Source organism: Pleurodeles waltl, chromosome 6, assembly GCF_031143425.1.
Source record: "Pleurodeles waltl isolate 20211129_DDA chromosome 6, aPleWal1.hap1.20221129, whole genome shotgun sequence".
Classification (NCBI taxonomy): domain Eukaryota; kingdom Metazoa; phylum Chordata; class Amphibia; order Caudata; family Salamandridae; genus Pleurodeles; species Pleurodeles waltl.
Genome location: NC_090445.1, coordinates 849,200,877 through 849,224,327, shown reverse-complemented (window position 1 = coordinate 849,224,327; position 23,451 = coordinate 849,200,877). Strand labels below are relative to the sequence as shown.

The following is a 23,451-nucleotide window of genomic DNA, read 5'->3' as shown; positions in this document are numbered from 1 at the left end:
TTACATGCTAGCAATTGGAGCCCACAGAAGCAAAATCGAATATACTAGCTATAGGAATTGTCTAAGCAGGAAAGGCTTGTGCCCCATATGGAAGATTGAGTGGGGTTAGAATCCTAAAGTTGGAAGGTGAAGAGTTTCAAGTTGTTGTGGCTGGACCAAAGAAGGGTTTATTCTATACTGTAGATGTTCTAAATTTAGGAGGTTTGAGAAGAAGAGTTTTTTGATATCTCAGACCTCTTGAATCATCAGAGACATTGAATACATCTGCAAGTTAGGGAGAGGTGTTTTAACAAGACATCTAATTATAAAAGTGACGGGTAGCCAGTCGAGATTTCAAAGTATGAGGATGAAATGATCTTACCTACCTGGAAGAAGAACTAGTCTTACATTTAGAACAGCTGTGAGTGGGGCAATTGATGTTTGTGATGTTCCTGCGTAAATAACATTTCCAAAGTCTATTCCTAAAACAATTAGAAAATGACCTGCTGTTTCCAGATGATGGAGGAGATATGCAGGTGACATTTGGTTGATTTGGTCACATTGTTGAAAAGAGGAATTAATGTGAGTTTAGAGTCAAGAATGAAACCTACGGATTTGCGCATGTAGCACAATTATGTGAAGCAATTTTATGCACTGGGGAAATTCATCCCCCTGACCTTATCAGTTCTGCAAATTCCTTGATATAGTCCATTAAGCTCCACATTATTGTTAGTTGTCGATCAGAAAAAATCCAGAGCAAGCTACTGTAAATGTCCTATTCCATGAACCTTTTACTTCAGATGTATAGAATCAGTGTTCAGGCAGAAAGTAAAGCAAAGATTGAGGTAGACTGTAAATATGTCATGAGTTTTTTCAGTAGTATTTGTCATATAGGAGTGAATTAAATTTTGTTTATTTCTCTTTTCAGGATGAAAGGGTACTGTATTCTCCTGAGAAAGAGCAATTTTCTCTCAAATGTATTTAGGATGTTTAATGATGTTAACTGTCACTCAGGAATAATTCTAGGAGAAGCATATCATTGACATTCAAATGGGTAGTTCGAAACATACATTTTCAGCTATGTGAGGGGAAATATCAACCATTTAAACAAATAAAATATCCCAATTAGAATAGTTTTTATTAATCGAAAGGAGAAAGTGGTAGGTAGTTTAAAAAACAATATCGAAAAGGAAGGTGTAAAGAGAATCCGCAAATTTTCATGTGGTGCATTGTTATGCTGTTGAGTAGGAAAATGGTCGTGAGTTGAGACAAGGTGATTCTTTTACTGCAGCTTAGACAGATTAATCTTAGATTTTGTTTAGGACATCAAGCTTCTGACATTGTGGTAGTAGTACGTATTGTGTGATTTGCCATCCTGGAATATTCAGGAGTGTGGTGTGGAGTATAGGTAACGTGCGTGGAAGAAGGTCCGAAGTATTGGAGAAGGTGTTGTGAACTTTAGGAGCAGGTGTGTTGAGCGAGGGGTAGGAGAGCAGATACTGGGTGGAAGTGTGGTGTCTGGATTTTGAGCCCAGTTGCTGTGACGTTCTCTTGGAGTACTCCTGGCTTAGTACTGTACTAAATTCCAGGAGTAAGACAGGAGCACTAGACAAGGAATATATGCCTACTCACAGCAAAATCTTTGGGAATCGGGTCTTTTGTATCGTCTCATCTAGATGATTCTTCTTTGGTTTGATGTCAGGTAGAGAATGGATAATAAATTGTGCTCTACTCCATAGGTGTAGGAACTATGAGGTGAAATTGCATTACTTCTGTTAATTGTGCATATACGTGGTTGAATTCTTCTGTGGAGAGTCCTTTGTGAGCTATTGCTCTGCTGTGGTTGGACTGGGCCAGAAAGCTGGTTCACAGAGTGAGGCTGTGTTGAATGGCATTGGTGGACATGGGGGGGATCTGGTTTGGTTTTGACGGTGTAAAGGTATGTGTCAGTGCAGACGCTGCTGTGCTCTGGGTTATAATCAAGACTACCTTGAGTTAAGATGCCATTATACTCTCTCTTTTCATTCCCTGAGGGGTCTGCAGGTTATAATGGGGAGTTGGTGGAGTGGAGGAGGGTGACGTGCGTACATTAGTGGTACGACTTACAGGGTATAAATATTGTGAAAATGCAGTTTTCATACACAGTGAAATGTAGCTCACCTTTACAGTTATGGTAACATGAGATAGTGAGGTTTTTCCCCTAAAGGTGTTTTAAGTTCTTTGAGACAAAAGCCCCAATTATGAATGACCCAAGCGGGATTGTGATATTTATTACATCTTATAAAATCAGATACCACAGGGATCAGAATTTACCAGGTACAATAAATTGTTCATATTCTGAGTTTTGTCATAAAATGGGGTAGACTATGCAGTTTGTGATGCCTTTGAGGCTAACATCTACATGTCCTGGTATTTACTGGGCATTTCCCCCCATTAAAATCCGGTAGGTGTGACCTGCTTGTATTTATTCTGGGCATGTGGCCTTCATTTTGCCCAGTAATTACCTGGTCCTATAAAGTATGCACCACTTGTACTAGCAAGCCATGTGCAAATAGGTGTTTTCATAGGGGTTGTTAAAAAACAGGACAATGATAACCAACACATAAGAAGAACAACAGTAACATAGAAGCCCAGAAGGCTATGTGATTGGTAAGATTCGGTCAGTCTGAGACTATGGTATTTGTCACTAATTAAAGTTACCATATTGGTCTTGGAGGGTAGTATTCGATAAGGCATGAGTGCATACAATGTGAAGTGTTTTCAAATCATCTGGCAGTATGATTTGAAAGGGATCTATTTTTGTTTTAGTCTGCTGGCCGTATTAAGATCATGTGAATATGTAAAAATCATTGATATTGAGAAGGAGATTCGTTATGGCATTTCTACAATGCAGCTGTGGGGTGTTATGCAGTAAATAAATACATGTGTCAGTATCATGTTACAATAGGTGTAAAGGAGGTGAGCAGTATGAACTCACATTTGTTTCAAAGCATACTGAGGTGCAAAATCACCCTCGATGCATGAGTGTGGGCATCTTTTAGGAACATAAATGTGATTTTATGTACAAAATTACATTTTGGCGTTATAATTACTTTTAGGTGCAACATCAACTGTAATGCAAAATAAGCAGGATTGTTCTATTCCATTTAGGAGCAAAACTACATTCATGTGCAAAAACACTTTTAACTGCAAAATCACTCTTAGTGTAACATCAACTGGCCTGTGTAAAACACATTTTATGAGGACAGTTTTATGTGAAAATACACCTAGGAACAAAAATCACATTTAGGTGAATAAACACCGTTCGATGCAACATTACCTATAGTGCGAGGTCGGCAGGAGTGTGATATCACCTGCAGGTGCAAAATCAATCAAATGAGACAGACAAAATGCAGACATAAGATGTCACATCACACTTAAAAGATAAAAGCTATGCATCAGTATAATAACACATTTGGCTGACAGCACATTGAGGTGCAAAATCACCCTTAGAACAGCATCCGGATGAGTGTGGAATAGTTTTAGGAGCACACATACCATTTAGGTGGAAAATCAATGTTTGGCAGAAAATCAATTATAGGGTAAAATTGATCATGGTTTGAAGCAAGCACCATCTTGGTATCACATTTAAGAGCAAAATCACTTTTAGATGCAAAATCATATTTATGTTCAGAACCACCATTAGTGCAGAATCAAGAGGAAAAAGAATGCAGCTCCATTGCACTGCAAGTGTGCATGAATGCTTCCGTCCATTGTCCATTTAGTAGGTGGAATACCACAACTAATAGCCAATGGCTAAAGTTAAAGGAGAAATGCGTCACAGTGCTGATCCAAAATATGAGTGACCCTTTCTTCGAGCAATGGCTGAAGGAGTCTGACACAAATGAATCGATGTTTGAAGGGTCTGCTCCAAACCCTCTCTCTGGTTATGTACTTTGTATTGTTGGTGTGGGATTCAGGAAGCAGCTACAGTTGTCTGTAGCCAGACCTAAACTATTGTATTTTTATATGGCAATTGATAATACACTGCTGCCATTTCAAAGCGCTGTTAATAATAGCGGTTATTACTGCCCAATTTAATGTACTCATTTTTCTCAGCTTGGAAGTATGGACGCTGACTTGGCCATTCCAAGTTTTATATGTTTGACCTGCAGATCATAACAGATGACTACGGCGAGTATTTACTTACTGAGCCAGCTACCCATGGTCCTTTGTTTAGCAATTATCCCTTTGATTGTGTTGAAAGGAACCAAGACAAGACGTGCTTACAAAGAACCAGTAGCCGGACAGGTCCTTAGCTGCTTGGATTAGCCATTTTTAAAGAATTATCTTAATCAATCTAACTTTCTTACAACATGTTAATAGACTGTTGTGAGGAACTCTTCAAGACACCTACCTATTCTAAGGAGGATTGGAAAACAGAATATGAATTTACGCCTTATTCTGTAAGTACTATCCAGTTTACGCAGTGCACCCAAATAGAACATGATTTCCACAATGACTAAGGCCAGGATGTTACCAGTTAAGTAGCATTGTGGATAAAGGAGTTAATCTACATTTTAGTAGCACAGTTCAATTAAGTGCTTTCTCTAGACAGGTAATTAGTAAACGTATACTGTTGGAAAGTTGTTCATTCTGCAGGGTCACCCCGAACCTTTTTGTCTTTTGCGGAACCCTATTTTTGCAGTCTATAGAACTCTGTGCACTTTATCACTGCTAACAAGTGGCAAAGTGTTTGTACTCCACCTTCCACCATGGCAAAATTGGTATACTCTCAATTGGCATATTTAACTTAGTCATAAGTTTCTAGTATATGGTACCCACAGTGTACCCAGGGCCTGTCAGTTAAATGCCACCAGTGGGCTGCATCTTATATGTGCCATTGTTAGGCCTGACCTTTTTAGCAGGCTCTTTCCCAGATTTTAACCTTCTGTTGTTAAGCCCAGTTCCTGTTAACATTAGGACTCTATGCACTTTTCCCTCCTAACCAGTGGTAAAGTGCTTGTGCTCTCTCTCCCTAAAACATGGAATAATTGGCTAACACCTGATTGGTACACTTAATTTACCTTTTAAGTCCCTAGTGAATGGTACTACATTTACCTAGAGCTTCTAAATTAAATGGGACCAGTGGGCTTGCAGGACTCATTGTGCCACCCACTAAACCAGCCTTTCAAAACATGAACCTGAATGGCAGTTTCAAAATGCCATTTCAACCTGGCAAAATAAACCTTTTGTCAGGCCAAAGCCTTCCTTTTTAATACTTATAAGTCAACCATAGGGCATGCCCTACAGGTTCATAGGACAGGGTGCATTCTATTTAACAAGTAGGACATATGCCGCTAAGTTTTAGTTTTACATGTCCTAGCAGTGAAAAACTCCTAAAATCGGTTTCAATGTTGTAAAGCCTATCTCTCCCATTGACTAACACTGGGTTACGTTACTACATTTATTAAGTGCTAACCTGGATTTGGAGTACATAGATATGTGCTGTTTAGACTCAAATGAATTGTAATTTAAAATCTTCTTTAATGGTAAAGTCGGATATTAAGTCATAATCCTGAAAATTCCACTTCCTTCCTGCCTGCTCTTCTCGCTACAGTGACAGCCATCCGCAAAGCTCTCCCTGCACCTCGCGGCCCCCTCCACCTCAAATGGAATTCTTCCAAAGAACATTGAGAAGGCAACTTTAACTTAACTTTGTAACTTTCCCCTGTTATATCTACCTAAATCTTTGAAATTGAATATCTTTAGTTTTACTGATTGGATTTTTGTCATTCTGGTCTCATTTAATTTTTTTAAATTTACTTACTCTATTATTCTAACTTTGTCTGGGATTTTTCTTGTGTTGTGTTTTGACTTTATTACTGTATATGCTTTACATACCGCCTTTAAGTTAAGCTTCACTGCTCTGTGCCAAACTACCAGAGGGTTAAGAATAGGTTAATTCAGAGAATTTTGTGGTTCACCTTGGCAAGTACCGAGGTTGTTGTCTAAGTGGGGCTTCTACTCCCTTCAGTCAGTAACCCGATTCTTACAGCCACTCACTGCAATGACAATGTAACCACGACTTCAGGCCTGCCACAAGCAGTCTGACTGTGAAAGTTTGAACTACAAATTTGGCCCATCAAACTAAACCCTTTTGTCAGACATGAACCTTCCTTTTAAATATGAATAAGTGACCTCTAAGGTATGCCCAATTGCTCACAGAGTAGGGTGCATGGTATTTAAAAGTTAAAAGTAGGACACATAGAGGTTTAATATTCCACATGTCCTTACAGTGTAAAGGCATAAACACTATTTTCACTGTAGCACGGCTGGCTGCTTCCATAGGGAAACACTGTATTACAATAAACTGACTTGTAAAACTATTTTAGATTGGTGGCAGCTAGAGAAATGTCCAATTTAATGGCAAAGTTGAATTTTGTCTATTTCAGAAAAGGTACTTTAGAAAGTTACCTTGTGCCTGCCTAAAGCCTCTAAAGGCCTTTTTCTAAGTATTCAATTGTCACCTGACAGATTAATGGCTCCCCTGTGATGAGATGTGAACTGCTCCCAAGACAGGAGCAGTGGGCCTTGGGTGTGGGGAGAGGATGTTCCTGGAGCTGTGCTGAGACTGTAAGTGAATTTCAAAGGAACCTCTCCCTGTCAAAAGCAGATGTAGCTCACACCTGGCCTGCCTCCCATTTTGTCCTTCTAATTTGCGAGGCACCAACCCTAGTGGGAGAGACAGCTGCCCCAAAACTGGTTCAGAGTGACCATCACTGTGGGGATGTGAGCATCCTCTTTAACATTAGAGTGTCAAATCCTGCTTTCATGTCGCATCCTACTCGACAGGTTTGGTGGGGTTTTACTTATAACATTTAGGGCACAATTGAAAGGAAGGAAACAGAGTGCCAAAACACTGTGGCCCTCATTATGAGTCTGGCAGTCTTTTGGCAAGACTGCAGCGGTTGCGGCTGCCTCAAGATCGCCAGTGTTAGCGGTATTCCGCCCGCCATATTAGGAGTCCACAATGAAGACCACCAAAAAACAGCCACAAATCCGACACCACCAGGACACTGGCTGGCGGCAAAGATGCAGTTCCAGCACCGCCACACCGACAACATTCCGCCCACCATATTACTATCCACAAATCAGCACAGCAGTCCTTCCATGGTGGAAAACCATTGGCGCTCCGACCCGCCGCGGACTGAACATACTCCTGTCAGAACACAACACCACATTGGGCAGTTCAAAGACCCACACCTGACACACACCAGACACACCCACACACAGCATTATATAACACACCCCAACAAAACCCACAAGCCTTTGTGACTAAAACTACAGAATGAGAGAGGAGAGCAGCCACATTCACAAACCTAGCACCTACCCACAAGAGGCACATATACAATACGCACTCACCACACAACTGCACCACCTACACTATACACACATCACAACTACACACAAACACCAGTACCTACCAGCGCTCACAACCAAATACCCCCACCCCACCAAGCACCCTATGCTGCACCCTACACACGCAACACCCACTCCCACCCACAACACACCCACCTTGCCCAGTGAAAAGCACCCACGCTTCACTGATGAGGAGTTGAGGATCATTGTCAATGTAATCCTCAGGGTAGAGCCACAACTCTTTGGAGCACAGGTTCAGCAAACCTCCAAAGCCAGGAAAATTGAGCTATGGCAGAGACTAGTCAACAGGGTCAACTCTGTGGGCACCCGTCCACGCACAAGGGAGGATATCAGGAAGAGGAGGAACGACCTATGGGGAAGATGTGTTCCATGGCATCCAGGCACCAGCTGGTGGTACTGAAGACAGGCGGTAGACCCTCACCTTCTCCCCCAGAGTTCACATCATGGGGGGAGAAGGTCTTGGACATTCTGCACCCTGAGGGCCTGACTGGAATACCTGGAGGATTGGACTCTGGTGAGTAACTAAACACTCCCCTGGCACTAATTCGGACTGTCCAGCATGCTCCCTCACCACCCACACACACCCCAATTTACTCCTTCTCCCACCACACCTCCCACCCAGTCTCCTAATACCCCACTCCTGCATGCCACACCACCACCCACCCCCAGTGCACATACTCTCCCTTCCAAATGCACGGATAGCACTGCCAAGTACAATCACTATGACTCCCACAATGCACTAGCCCATCCAAATCTAAACCTGCAATGTGCATGTCACATCACATCCTTTGCATGTATGACTATTGCACTAGCTACAACAACTGCATGCTTCGACTGAGGACCACAACATGGCAATGACAGCAATGCAATGGCACTACATAATGCCCAACTTGCCCAAACACATACACAGCACTGTCACCAATCCTAAGGACCACTAATCCACGCCTACTACCCTGATATGGACTAATCCTGGCCTTGAAAGTAAGAAGGTATACTCCAGACACAACAGGCACAGACAGGACAAACAGCTTTGCATACACACATACCCCTCCCATTTAGACATTATGCTGCAATGTACAGCCATTCCCACTCACATATACCAAGCCAGAATGCCCACCAGCTAACAGAGCAAACCTGTCATTTGAACCATCACACAGTAACAGATCCCACCCACCCTGCTAAAGTGACCAAGCCTGAGTCACAACAACTCCATGGAGCATGGTACACATGTCACAATCCGCTATCCACAAACAGTGTTAGCTATGCTGCACTTGTCAATACCATTGCTGGAAATCAAGTCAAGCCACTGTATGCATCACACTAACAGACAACAATACACATCACTAACATTTAACTCTATCTCACTATATTCACAGGTACCCCTGCCACAGCCACCACAGAGAGGTTACCAGAGACTGCCAGCCCTCCTCAGGATGAAGGCCACAATGAGGACCGCAACACTGGATGTCTGGAGAGTGATGACCTACCTGGCCAATCTGGAACCCCTGGTCAGTCTACCACTTCCTGCCTCACCCTGCCTACATCACCCCCCACTCTGTTGCAACAACAACTCAACCAACCTTTTGTCCCCAAACCTGTGACCCAAGGACTGTTCAATCAATTGTATGCCTCACAGTACGGTGACCTGAGTCCACCTCTCACACCCAAGACAATGAAGGTCCAGGTGAAACTGGGAGTGGGCACACCGTGTCCGGGGCACAGGCACATGGGGGCAGGGGATGTGGGAGGGAACCTCTGGGGCAGAGGACGGGGCAGCTAAGTGAGGCCACTGACCAGGGAGCCATCTCCCAAGTCCTGAGAGCATATCAACTATCCCAGGACAGGATGGGCCAAACCTTATCCATGTTGGGGGAAAACCAGAGGCTGCAGAGAGAATACCACCAGGAGGCCATGCAGCAGTGGCATGCCCTCAATGCAACTATGGCCTCCATTGCAGGGGTGCTCAGGGACATCACCACTATGCGTGCTTTCTCCACCAGGCCCTTCCACTAGCCTGAAACCTCAGTGGCAGCTAGTGGAATGGGGCCCTGCCATGGGAACCACAGGTCTCAGGCACCCCTCCCTCTGTAGCCATAGAACCCCCCTGAAACCGTGGACATCCATCCATACATCCTGCTGGAGCAGATGCCAAGTCCAAACGCACTGCCAGGAAGTGACCCTCTCCTGAGTACTCTCCGTTGTGTGCCACTGAGACACCCTGTTGACTGTTCAATGACATTACTCCATTTAACTATGGCCCATGGACACTGGACCTGTGCTACCTACAGCTGTGCCACATACTCTTGAGTATTTCATCTACCATGACCCCACTGTTTGCCACTCTATTAACAATAAACACTATGGATCACAGCTACTGCATATCTGTCTTTGTTAGTACAGATGGAATTGTATGTTTACGTAAATTTCAATGTGGTATGGGACAAAATCCAACAGGCAGTGAAATTGACTCCAGAGGGAGGCATCCTCTGCAGCAGAGACAGTAGAATAGATATGTGCCAGGGTGGATGTAAGGGAGCCAATATACGTGCCACACACCAGAGTAAATCCACTTATACACCTGCAAAAAGATCATGACAGAGTAAACCAGCAGGATAGTAGACATGGTGCTACACAAACCACATATGTAGTCCATAGTTGACATGCCCAGTGTAGTAGGCAACTAAACAGGGCACAACAGATAACACTTCTACATCACCAGTCGCTGGACATACATCACAAAACACTGTAGATGGCACGCCTCATGTGCAAAACACCACTCAGTGAACAGTAATCTAAGGCTACTCAAAATGAATGGCTCAAGCAATAGGTAGGAGTGGCATAGATAAACAGTGCAGTCAGTCACTGGAATGACATGAGTACAGGAGAATGCAGGACACATAGCGCAATGCAGGCATGTCCATAGGAGATGTGAATCTTTCAACCTGCATAGAGTAGACATTTTAAAAATGGTACTTGCAACTCAGCATCTTACATGCAGTCAGTCACCTCCCACAACACACACATAAGGGTAGGAACACATTCCACCACCACTGATATTCCAAGTCAGCAGGACCATTGATACCAAAGTATGTTGAAATAGTAGACATGCAAATGCACAGACAACATACCTGTATGTTACTGAACGTACTGATTGATGAGCTCAGCCCTTAAGTCAGCTGCACCTTCCTCATCGCTTTCCATGTTTTCCTCACCAGCCACTGGTCCAGCTGCCTCTTCCTCATCAGCTAGTAAGGGTATCTGACATTTTACAGGACTAGATTGTGGAGCATGCAGCAGGGAACTATGATCTGAAATACCTTTTGGGGGATATAGAGGAGGATATCTCCAGAGACGTGCAGGCACCAGAATCTGGCCTTTAGGAGGCCAAATGTCTTTTCTATTACACGCCTCATCCTGCCGTGGGCCTCATTGAAACGTAGTTCCCCTTCAGTGGCAGGATACCTCACTGGAATTAATAGCCAGGGAACGTTAGGGTAGCCAGAGTCACCTGTGTGCACAGAGATAGAACATGTTACAGGATAGGTCCAGTCATAGAGAACATTGTGATGACAGGTGCCATAGCAGGGACAAACATCCAATTGCATTCATACCAATGAGCCAAGCCCTCTCCCCATCATGTGTGGGACATTGCAGGTTCCTCAGAATGTAGGAGTCATGCACAAATCCAGGGGACTTGGCTGTCCCTTGGGAGATATACTGGTCTGCCAGACACACCACCTGAACATTGATGGAGTGGTAGTTTTTCCTGTTCCAATACACTTGTTTGGTTAACACTCGGAGGGACCAATGAACTGGTGTATAGGAGCCATCTGTGGCCCCTATCACATGAGGGATGTGTCCCAAATCAAAGAAGACTTCCTTCTTATAGACCAAATCTCCTCTTTAGGGGAACCTGATGTAGCTGTCCAGGTGTTTCACAAAAGGACACAGTGCATCCTTCACACATGACTGAACACGGGCTGTGACATCCCTGCTGTCAAGCCTACTGAATCCCGTGGCAAGGAAGTGTAGCACTGACAGAACCTGAACTGTGGGAGGGATTGCATAGGGATTACGTATGGCAGGCAATAGATCTGGCTCCAACTGGGTACCTAGATCCATGATAGTATGACAATTCAGACGATAGGTCTGTATTATATGCCTGTCCTCCAGGGTTGCAAGGTCCACTAGCGGATGGTACACTGGTGCATGTCTCAATCTCCTCATGACAGGGCATCTAGGATGGAGAGGAGAAATCGTACAATGTGATATGCACACCACACATGTTAGCAGAACATACCAAAATAGCACACACCTAAAACTGAAGACATGCCGCACACTGCTGACACTTACTATATTGGAAATGCTGAAGCAGCATGGACTCCACCCTTGATGGACATTGCTGCCCCTGAACGATAGTTTATGACTTTTATCACGTGTCATGTACCATAAGTGGAACATTGACGTGTTTTGCACTAAGCATGTGTGTAGTCATGCCATACACCAATACAGTAACAGCGCCAATCAGGCGATGAGTATCTGGACATGCTGGTCATTAGACAACCAGCCACATGAGGTCATTGTGTCATGCATGTCACATGTAAGTGCCAAACCATGATGGCACAACTGGGCCCTACTGCGCAATCTGCCAAAAAAGGTGTATTACACATCTATTTAACTGCATCAAGGCATGATATGTGCATGAAATGGCAGCCGCCTGTCCTGCAGCACTGGACAGGTGGATATGACCTAATGCAGCCAGCATATGTCGTCATGGTGGTAGGCAGTCGCAACTGCTGTGCATTGGCTAACATTGCTGCCTGTGGGGGACTTGAGTCTATTGCTATCACTGCCGACGGTGCTGTACGCGGCAGCCGTGACTGCCATTTTCTGCCACCTTGCTCACTTGACTTCTGACACTCTAGCAAGCAAGACCTCCACTACATGAGCTGCTGTGTACTGTCTCTGGGAGTCATCATGCCATGTCCTACAGGTGATAGGGCCCCTGCCTTCACTCAAGAAGAGCTGGAGAAGTTGGTCGAAGGGGTCCTACTCCTGTATGGACAGTTGTATGGGGCACCAGAGGAACAGGTGAGCTCAATGCCTTAGTCATGTGTGATTGGGGTGTATGCGATGGTGAATGGCGTATGTGTACCAGTCAGGGAGTACATGCATGCAGGTTGCATGGAGTTTAGATGTGTGACCGTGACTTGGGTATGTGTGGGCATTTGATGAGTCTGCTGTATCTAGTCCACTGCTCTTGGTATGGTGCCAGTGTCCTTCTCCTTCTTTCTGTGTCACCCATGCAGGTAAACTCCCATCAGAAGAAGGGGATCTGGTGTGGCTTCGACAAGCAAGTGCGGGCCTTGGCGGTCCATAGCCAGTGGAGCACCCATTGTCGCAAGTGGTGGGAGGTCCTGAGGCGCTGGGAAGAACGTGGTGGCCCAGCTGGGGATGTCCTCCCAACGAGGGAGAGGTGCTCGTCAGGACCCTGACCCCCCCAGTAGCCATCATTTTGGCAGGGGCCTACCCTGACCTGAATGGACATTTGAGGGCAGCCCAGCAGCCACGGGGGTGAGTACTGACTGGATCCTGGGACTTGGCTGACCTTAATTGGGATATGGGTTTCTCAATGCTGCCAAAGTGCCATTGTAGGTAATGCCACATGTGCATCAACATTTGGGATTTGGCAATAGGCAGCCTGGCAGAATACTAAATGTAGATGTGTCCCCATGCTTTACTGTCAGTGGATCTACATCTCCCTGTTCCATACCTCTCAATAACTGTGATGTGGAGATGCATAAATGACATAGGCACGTGTGACTCCATCCTGGCCATATGATGGATGTGAGTGTCAGTAGCACCCTAAGCATTGTGAAGCAGCAGCTCCATCCATCTGCATTAGTGGCTCTGAGGTGTTAGTCCACTGCCATCTGTGTAGGCTACCTGTATATGCAACTGTGTAAATCATGTACTGTTTCTGATATAGACAGATTGTGTGGCTGGCATCACAGTTCCATCACTGAACTTACCTTCATGGGACAGGAGTATTGGTCTGAAAACTGTCTAGGCCTATATAGGTGATTTGCTGACTGTAGAGTATGTGTAGGTAGGCAAACTATGATACTGATACATGTTGATTTGATGAGGCCTGATAGCACAGATGTTGTATTCCTAGGAGCAATACTTGTGGGGATGTGGCCTTCCATACCACCGATTGGTACTGGTGGTGATAAATACCCTGGGAGATCCCTGATGTATCACCATGGTGTGTATATGGCATCAATTACAAAGCCCCTAGCTTGTCCCCTGCTGCATTGCTGACTGACTGCATACATCATGTCGACATTGATAGTTGGGGCCACATCATATGGCCTGTGACTCTTACAGCTTTGCTTGGCTATTGGGCTGTGCCAGCTTAGGAGAGCATAGGTTGGCATCATGGGAATGAGTCTAGTAGTGCTGTCCTACTTAAGTTTTGCTGTAGGTTTGAGGGTTGGCAGACAGGTGTGGGTAGTAGTGACATGTAATGACATGATGTAGGTAATATGTCTTTGCAAAGGAGATTACCTAGCCATTATATGTATTGTGACAGATATACATTTCTAGCTGTGTCAAGGGAAGGTGTATGTTAACCATTTTGCCCTCTCTCTCCCTCCCTCTTTCTCTCTCTCATTGTGTGCATCAACACCGTCTGGTGAAGCAGCAGGGGCATAGGTGAGTGGGGAAGCAGCAGCCCATGGGACCCAGGAAGGTGGCACCACCGACACCGAGGGACCTAGTGGGACAGAGGGCGAGGGAAGTGCCACGGGGTGAGCGGATCCAACACATCATCTTCGGAATCCTCCTCCAGTTGACACTCCCTGGTGGTGGCGGACCCATCTGGGACCACCCAGGCACCATAATTGTCTGCCACCCCCCTTACTAGCACTGCTCTCCCTATAGCTCCCCACCCAGTTGCCCATGCCCACTCCCCCAGGAGGGTGGGCATCACCTTCGCCACAGACACCTCTGCTCCTGCCCTAGTCAGCCCTTCTGCCTTCAGTGAGGAGGCTGTTGGCCTCCTGAAGTCCATCTCTGTAGGTCAGTCGACCATAGTGAATGCCATACAGGCACTGGAAGCTCAAGTCCAGCAGAGTAATGTGTTCCTGGAAGGCATTTATGGTGCCCTGGCTTGCCTCCAGAGATCCTTTCAGGCTCTGGCCTCCTCACTGACGGCAGCCAGTGTTCCTTTGTCTACCGTCCCCTCTCCACCTACCTCTTCCCAATCCCAAACCCCTCTCACCACACCCATCCAGAGCATATACTCACACAGGCGTGCTTCCACCTCAACAGACACGTTTGTCACTGACAAACACAAGCACCACAAGATCCACCATCGGCATGCACATAGACTGCACCCACCTGCAGACACAACAACATCCACTCCCTGCACAGACTCCCCCACCACCCCTCCTTCACAGACACTACACCTGACACTCCTGCAGCCAGCACATCATCATTTGCAGATCCAACCACCAGTCCCATCATACCCACAGTCACCACAATATCAGACCCTCAGGCATCCACCCAGTCACCATAATCTGCACTCACTACAACCACCGACACCCCTACATGCAGCACATGTAGCATACTTGCAGCCACCACCCCAAAAGACTTTCATCCATCCAGCATCTCCCAGAACCTCCTCCCCCACCTCCCAAGGCACCTAAATGCCTGCACTCACCCACTCAACAGACACCCAGCACACACAAGCATTCCACGCATGCACCTGCACCCAAGACACCCTCAAAGACACATCTTACCACCACTCCTAAAACCTTTTGCCATGACCGCCCCTGTGTACCAAAGAAATATTTCCTCCATGAATTTTCCCTGCTACCTACCCCTCTCCCACCCCGTGAGACCCCGGAGCACTCTGTGTCGCTCCCCAAGCCCTTCTACCTCCAATTCCTCCCCTGCCACCCCTGGTAGTGCCCATGAGTCTGCCCCTGCCAAAACCTTGACCCCTCCCAAGGCCAATGACCCCTCACCCAAGCCCAGACCCAAGGTTCCCCACCCAAACCCAAACCAAATGACCCCCACCCAAGCCCAAACCCAAGGACCCCTCCAACCGAAACCCCCTTCCTCCAACTGCCCACTCACCACTGAGGTGCCTGCCTGCCCCCTACATGCCCCTACCCTGTAGAGGTCAACTTGAAGCCAGGAGTCAAGTTGGGGCACCCTGAGGTGCCTAATGTGCCTTTTGCACCTCAGACTGACCAATGGCCTATTCTGTACATAGTTCATACTTACTTCTTAATTATACAATTTAATAAATTTTGGCCAACAAGATGTTGACATTCATCAAACACTTCTGGTGGTGTGCAGCCTCGTAATGTGTTCGGCGGAAACATGGTCCCTGCCAATCTGAAGGTGCCTACCACCATCCGCGACGGCCTAACCGCACTGATGGTACTGGCAGTGTGTTGGCTGTAAACTGTTGGCAAGACCGCCATGGTCATTATTTGGTGGTCTTTACCGCCGGGCCGTCGGCGGTACGACCGCCAACATGGCGGTCCAGGTCCTGTCCAAACTTGTAATGCGGGCTTGTAAGTGTTAACCAGACAACAGTCTCTAAGTGTGTTGGGATTAGAAGTACTGCCTAAAACTGGATTTTAGTGTTAGTTGTTAGAGGACACTATGATTACCATATTTCACTACCCATGCACACCGCCAGTCGTCAGAGCCCAAGATTAGTGTGGCCAAAGACTTCAGTCATCTTGAAATGCCTAAAGTGGGTAGGGTTAACCCCAATTGGGTAGGATTTGCCCAGTTGGTTAGGGCATACCCATGGGTCATTCTCACCCACAAGCACATGCCAGAAATATAGGCTGCACCTCTAGGTACCCTCTTCAGAACACTTCTGGACCAGTGGAAGATCAGAAGCATACTGGACCTTCAGTCTGACACCTGAGAAGAGGTAAGACGACTGGACCTGCTCTCCTTCTTGATCCCAAGATCTGGATTCCAAGGTCATAACACTGACCTCCTGTTGTAGCTACAGGGATACAAGAAGCTCCAAGAGGTCTTTTCTGAAGCTGCAACGACAACTAGACCTTGACTTGACAATGTAGGCCACCCTATGAGTCTCTAAGTGCCTCCCCTGGTGTACAGAGGGGCTTTAAAAGTGTACTCATTGGGACTTAAAGGACTAAAGTCAGAAGATACATTTTTGACCAATACGAACTTTGGTAGTGTATCAGACCCCCACTCCATTGCAGTCAGCGTCAAATGCACCTAGGTCATTTTCTACCACAACCATTGATTCTCATTGCCACTTTGGGCTTCTTGGCACTATTTCTAATTTAAACAAAATTTAAATCATATATATGGTTCCCCTTATTGGAGTTTTATCATTTTGGTGTATTTTTGATAATTGAATTTTACAGTACTTTTTCCTTCATTTTGGGGTATTTATTGTTTTGCATTTTGACTTTGTTACTGTTTTAACACTACATTAATACTTTATCCATTGCCTCTAACTAAAGCCTGTATGCTCTGTGCCCTAGCTACCAGGGGGCAAAGCCCTTGTTAATTTAGTGACTTTGAGCATTTACGCTGACAATTAATGTGAATGTTATTTGAGGTGTGTATCTACCCCCTTCAACTAACACCAACATTTCTTAAATTTACTGTTTATTGAAATACCTAGCACTGTTTGTTTTTTCATTTGCACATTGTTTGCTTATTTTCACTCCCTCAGCAACGTCACCTGTAGCCCTTTCCACGTATTGGAATTGTCTAATTACTCATGTAATGTAGAGACCTATTAAATTTAAGAATCTTGAAAAAACATTTATTGTGACAGCATTGAATGGGATTATCCCTGAAAATGTATTAACAGTTTTTGAGTGATTTCCTTTGGAACATTGTTGTACATATGGCTTTCATTGCCCTAGTTCCATTAGAATACAATCAATCAATCAATCAGTTTTTGTAAAGCGCGGCTACTCACTCGTGAGGGTCTCAACGTGCTGGAGGGAGGGGAAGGGCCTCATCCAAAGAGCCACGTCTTGATGTTCTTCCTGAAGATGGTGAGCGCCAGGCTTTGTCTGAGGTGCAGGGGGAGGTTGTTCCAGCTCTTTGCTGCAATTTAGGTGAAGGATCGTCCTCCAGTGGTGGTTTTTCGGATGCGAGGGCCATCTGGGCAGAGCAGAGGGATCTGGCGGGGCTGTAGAAGGAGACGCGGTGGTTCAGGTAGGCTGGTCCTGCGTTGTGAATGGCCTTGTAGGTGTGGGTGAGTAACTTGAAGGTGATTCGCTTCTCGACCTGTAGCCAGTGGAGGGTCCTCAGGTGCTGGGAGATGTGTTCTCAGCGTGGAAGGTCCAGAATGAGTCTGGCAGCGGCGTTCTGGATGAGTTGTTGTTTTTTATGTTTCTAGTTGAGGTGCCGGCGTAGATGGCGTTGCCGTAGTCGAGCTTGCTTGTGACTAAGGCGTGTCTGACTGTCCTGCAACAGTCTGCTGGGATCTATCTGAAGATCTTCCAAGGTTTGCAGAGTCTGTGCCAGCAGGAGGAGACAACTGGGTTTATCTGGCACGTCATGGATAGGGAGGAGTCAAAGATGATACCTAGGTTGGGGGCATGCTCAGTCGGGTGTCCCATTTCTCTTCCTGATCTATATTAGTTGACAGCATCAAAGCTAGAAGTTAAATCTTCCTTTACAACCTTCCGTACTGCAATACAGCAACTTGATTTCCGCTTTTTGATCTGCTATTTAAGGGTACTTCTCTATTATGTATTTATTTAGCAGCTCCCAAGGATTTTAAATAGTAAATGGGTAGGACCATTGCACTCAGTCTTCTTTTTAAGCAGAAATGTAATGCGCAATTTCAGCTTCTATGAATCAAATTTCTCTCACACCCCAGCTCATAGTCTCCTTACTCAGTAGTATTCCCTTAATTTTCAATCGATTATTCTCACTCAAACAGAATTCTGGACCCCCAGTTCTGGGGTAGACCTGAGAAAGAAGTGCCCTGGGTGAAAATACACGATGTAGACTGTCCTACCCATAAGGATCAGTAACACAGCCACAAGAACACATATACTGCAATGAAGGACACTTGGGAAAGACCTTTTCAAATAACTGATTCCTTTGCTCACCAAGCTACCCTAATTAGGTTATACCAACACCATTCACATATACAGGGCAGTCTCTAACTTTGACTCAGTTAACTCTGAAGGGGCCACTACATCCCTTTAAATCCATTGCCTTTTCCAGATCAATTAATGTGTATATCACACTGTATAATATAATATGGCTTGCCCGTTTTATATAATTTCACTTACTTGTGTGCCTGACACATGCATTCTCTACTTAAAGTGAAGGAGAGTGGATATTGGGAACTGATTCAAAGCATGTTTTTAATCAACTATTTTTTTGCTTACTTAGAGAAATGATGCTGAATTAATTGAAGTATGAAACGCTTGGTCATGTTAATGCTCTACACATTTAACTATTCACAATCTGAATATTTCAGTCAATGACCATACTTAAACTGTGCATAGATTATGACTACTCTACCCCAATCCAGTATACTCTGACCCACTCCAATTTACCCCAATCTACTCCACTCCAATCTACCTCAATTTTCCCTTACGCCAGTGTACTCTAATTTACCCCACTCAAGTCCACTTCACCCTGATCCATCCCACTCCACTCCTCCCCAATCTCCTACACTCCAATCTAATCTATCCCAATCCATCCAGTCTACCCCACGGCACTCCACTCTTCCCCAATCTACTATGCCCCGCCTCTAATCTACCCTAATGTACCCCACTCTAATCTACCCCACTCCACTCCAATCTACCCCACTCCATCCCAATCTACCCGCTTCACTGCACTCCAATCTACCCCAATCTACCCACTCCGCTCCAATCTACCCCAATCTACTCCACTCCAATCTACCCCACTCCAATCTACCACAATCTAACCCACTCCAATCTACCCTCCTCCCCCCAATATGCCCCACTCCAATCAATCCATCCCAATCTATCCCAATCCATTCTACTCCAGTCTACCACAGCCCACCCCAGTCTACCTCACACCACAATACTCCAATCTACCCCACTGGATTCCAATGTAACCACCTCCACTCTACGCCACCCCACCCCACCCGACTCCACTCCAATCTACCTCAATGTACCTCACTCCAATCTACTCTAATCTACCCCACTCCAGTCCACTTCACTCTAATCCACCCCACTCCACTCCATTCTACCCCATTCCATGCCAATCTACCCCCAGCCTACCCCACTCTGCTCAAAGATACCCCAACCTATCCAACTCCACCCCACCCCATTTCAATCTACCCCACTCCAATACACTCCACCCCACTCAACTCCACTCCACTCTATCCCTCTCAACCCCACACCACTAACTTTTAGTCATGTTGACTAGCAGCAGACAAACTTGTGTATAACATGGCTAGAACACATGTCCAAAACCAATAGTTCTCACATAGGCAAGATTATTGGCTTTGCCAATTCTCGTTATTTTTGCAACATGTTATGAGGACCCTAATCCCTAGCTACCTCTCTAACTGTAAATTTGTGCTCCTCTAGATCACACTTATATTGGACCAAGAAAGTGGAGACCTCAATTACTGTCCTCACTTGTAGTCTGAATGTGTTAAGCCACTTCTTTCCAACTCACTGAGGTCAAGTACTTCCTGGTGGCAGCAAATGTATAGTTTCTGGGGTGTCTAGCTGTACCCAGGTGGGCTGGCAAGTGACCTTACTTGTAAGTGAAGGCCAGAGGCTCAGGGATAACGGTGTCCCATTAGTGTTTATTGTTTTAATAAATGAAAAGTATATCAACAATGCACAGTCATCGATGTTGTAATCCTTTACAAACCTTAGCGTAAGCGAGTAAAGTAAAGGATTTTGAGAACCTGCAATAGTTTACAAATATTTTCTTTAGGGTAAGTATAGAGTTTACAAGCTGGAGTATGTGTGCTGTCTACAGAGGGCAACCCCGCCCTTCTCTTCTTCTTCCCCTTTGCTGCAGCATGGATTTTTGTGGGAAGTCTGCTTTCCAGGGGCTTGTGTGAGGGAAGAAAATTTACTGCAGCCAGATTGACTTACTAATTAAGCATGTGAAAAGCAGTAGACACTGACAGGCAGAGAGCTTTATGAATATAGGGTCGAGCTAATGAAAAGCTCACTGGTCTTTGTTTGGTTTATAATCTGGGTAAACCCTGCTGATTAAGGGGCATTGCAGAATGTGGAGGTCGTGTCCTTTCCTCTTCCTCCTAGTTAAGACTAAACCTGAATTCCATGCCAAAGTTTTGCAATGCGGCTACAGATGATGTTGCCCTGAATGGGCACACCTAGCCACATCAAATAAACCTTAGAAATCCCTGAAAGCCTGGAAGCTACCCCTTACTACAAAATTGGAGGCAGGCTGAAGAAATAACATTGATGGCAGCATTTATTCTCGAACCTCTACAAAGCCGGAGCTGAAAGGCGCTCATCCCTGTGGCAGCATCTCATGCATTAATTACTGCAGTGGAGTTCCTGTGGGTCCACTGGTAAAAAAACACTACAACAAGTAGCAATCTTCATTGCCAAACTCATCCTTTTAAGGTTCTAATCACTGTACTGAATGTCAGCCCAACAAATAAATTAATTTGGAAGCCTTCATCTAATGCTCTAAGCTTCACATTGTACAACTTTGGATTACCCTTCTAAGCTATTTACACCATTCAGAAAGATGTCTGAGCTAGACCTTCCAAATCCATCTCCAATTGTTCTCATTGAAATTTAGACAGCTATGTGGCAGGCCTTCCAGACGTTCAAGGCACCTCTCTATGGAATTCTCTTCCATTGCCTCCTTACCTTAAGATAAACTTCAGATCAGTGGTTCCCAACCTTTTGACTTCTGTGGACCCTCACTTTATCATTACTGGAGCCCGGGGACCCCCACTGAATCTTTATTGTATTTCCGGGACCCCCCACTGTGTCATTACCGATAGCTGGGACCTAATCTGTTAATATTATTTAATTTTCTAAGCCAGTCACGGACCCCATGTGGAGGCCTCACGGACCCCCAGGGGTCCCCGTACCACAGGTTGGGAACCACTGGTTCAGATCATTGTGAAAACATTGAAGATCTAAGTCTGCGTCAAGCACTTAGTTTAGAACAGGGTTCTCTAACAGAAAGCTCCCCAGCTACCTCTAATTAGCTGTCCTGTGTGCAGCCCAGTGTACTAAATTAGAAGTTTTTGCTAATGTATGTATACCAACATTTGGAAGTGTGGATTCGAAACAAAAAAACTTGTATTTTCAGAACTCATAAACTGATTTTAGGAGTGGTTGGTTGCATTTCCAAGGTATATTTAAAGCTGATAATTGAGTTTTAAATCGTGTTTCATAGGGGAGACTTACTACTGTTAGTATTAACTTGGTGCAATGGCATTGCAGCTATGACTGTTATGTATTACCCACATAGAGGCCTTCTACGTTGGAATGCTCATTTTTGCATTACTGCTGGCAAATGTGCCTGGGCAACTGAGGGGATCAATGCTGATAATCTTGCACATATAGCCAATAATTTAATCTTGTCTTGTACAGTCGCTATTATATCACTAAAATTTCCATAGCTCATGATAATTTTCAATGAACATAAGTAGTTCATAATACAGAAAAGATTAGAGATCCCTGGTCTAGAACAACATTTTCAACCTGCCCATAGTCTATCCACTCACAATTTTTCAATGTGTCTGGTCCAGCCTTCCTCTTTTACTTCTGTATGTGCGGCTGTACATGCGTAGCTTTGCTGTGCCCTTTGGTCAATTGACTATGTTATAAAAACAGCAAAAGTAATGAAACATCTTAGTTTTCATCATCCACCTGGCAGAATTACAAAATGAATCAACCACTTGATTGGTTCCATTGCATCCTACTAGGCTACGTAGGCTCCCCCTAGGCTACCTTTATACTCTGAGCATGGAAAGTTTGCATACCCCACCCTTGTAAAATGTATAATGTTAGCAAATTTAATAGCCTGATGAACTTTGTAAAATGTAGGAAGTCAACAGTCCTTTAAAATGCTCTAAGTTGAGCATGAGGATACGTACCTGTGTACCCCTCACTTTCTTTGGTGGCAGCTTATCAGTACCTGAATGGAATAATCAGCTGTCAACTCGTCTCCTTTGGTAAAATGGATTAAAGCTCACACGACTTTCATGTCAGACAATTGTTGCAAATGTGACTTGCAATAATTATAATTGTTTTACTTCCAGACACAACCATTTGCAAATGTTAACTTATTTTAACATTAGTTGAAAATGTGATTGCATTGTGCATGAACAGAGAGGTTGTAGGTGTATTTTGTTTTTCAGTTTATGTAGCTGAGTTGATTAGATTCTTATTTAGATTAGGGCAGATGTAAAAAGTTGCCCAAAAAGTGGCGGATGTCCTCTCTGTAACACAGAGAGTGTGTTGATGTCAGTGGCACTATAATTGCAGTGGACAAGGAATAAACCACTTTTGGCAGATATTCTACTTCATCAAACCTAAATAAGGCCCTAAAATTGGTATACATTGATTGTAACAAACGTATTGTTTCATTGCCGAATTATAAATACATTTTTTTTTTAAACTAAAAAATAAGTCCTTAAGACATGATTTTTCTCGTTCTGATGCCTTGCCTATAGTAGCAACAATCACAAAACAAAATAAAATGATGGACGGAGTGTTGAAACTTTTCAAACACTCACCCCCACTCACAGATCTGGGTTTAATCCATTGTTACTTTGCTCGCCACGTCACCCAAGTTTGGACCAAGCCATATGCAAATCAGTCTTGACCCTGTTCCCCATGGGAACAGTCCAGCCCGAACTGCCAGGCCAGGTCCTCCCTGGACAGACAACAAGCGTCCTGGGACCAGTTTCAGGGTATCACCCTTTCTCAGCCAAGCTAGCTTGAATCCAGTGCCGCAGCGAGCAAGGGACCTACGTCTGGGCATACCCTAGCCACTTAGGGCGCACAAGGCAACATCACAAAA

The 23,451-nt window shown here is 44.9% G+C and overlaps 1 protein-coding gene across 4 annotated transcripts in view; it reads left to right on the top strand.

Moving 5' to 3' along the window:
- The window catches only part of KCNIP2 (potassium voltage-gated channel interacting protein 2), a 1,298,474-nt gene that overhangs the window by 1,196,350 nt on the left and 78,673 nt on the right, over positions 1-23,451 (top strand). The gene's annotated exons all lie outside the window — the stretch shown is intronic.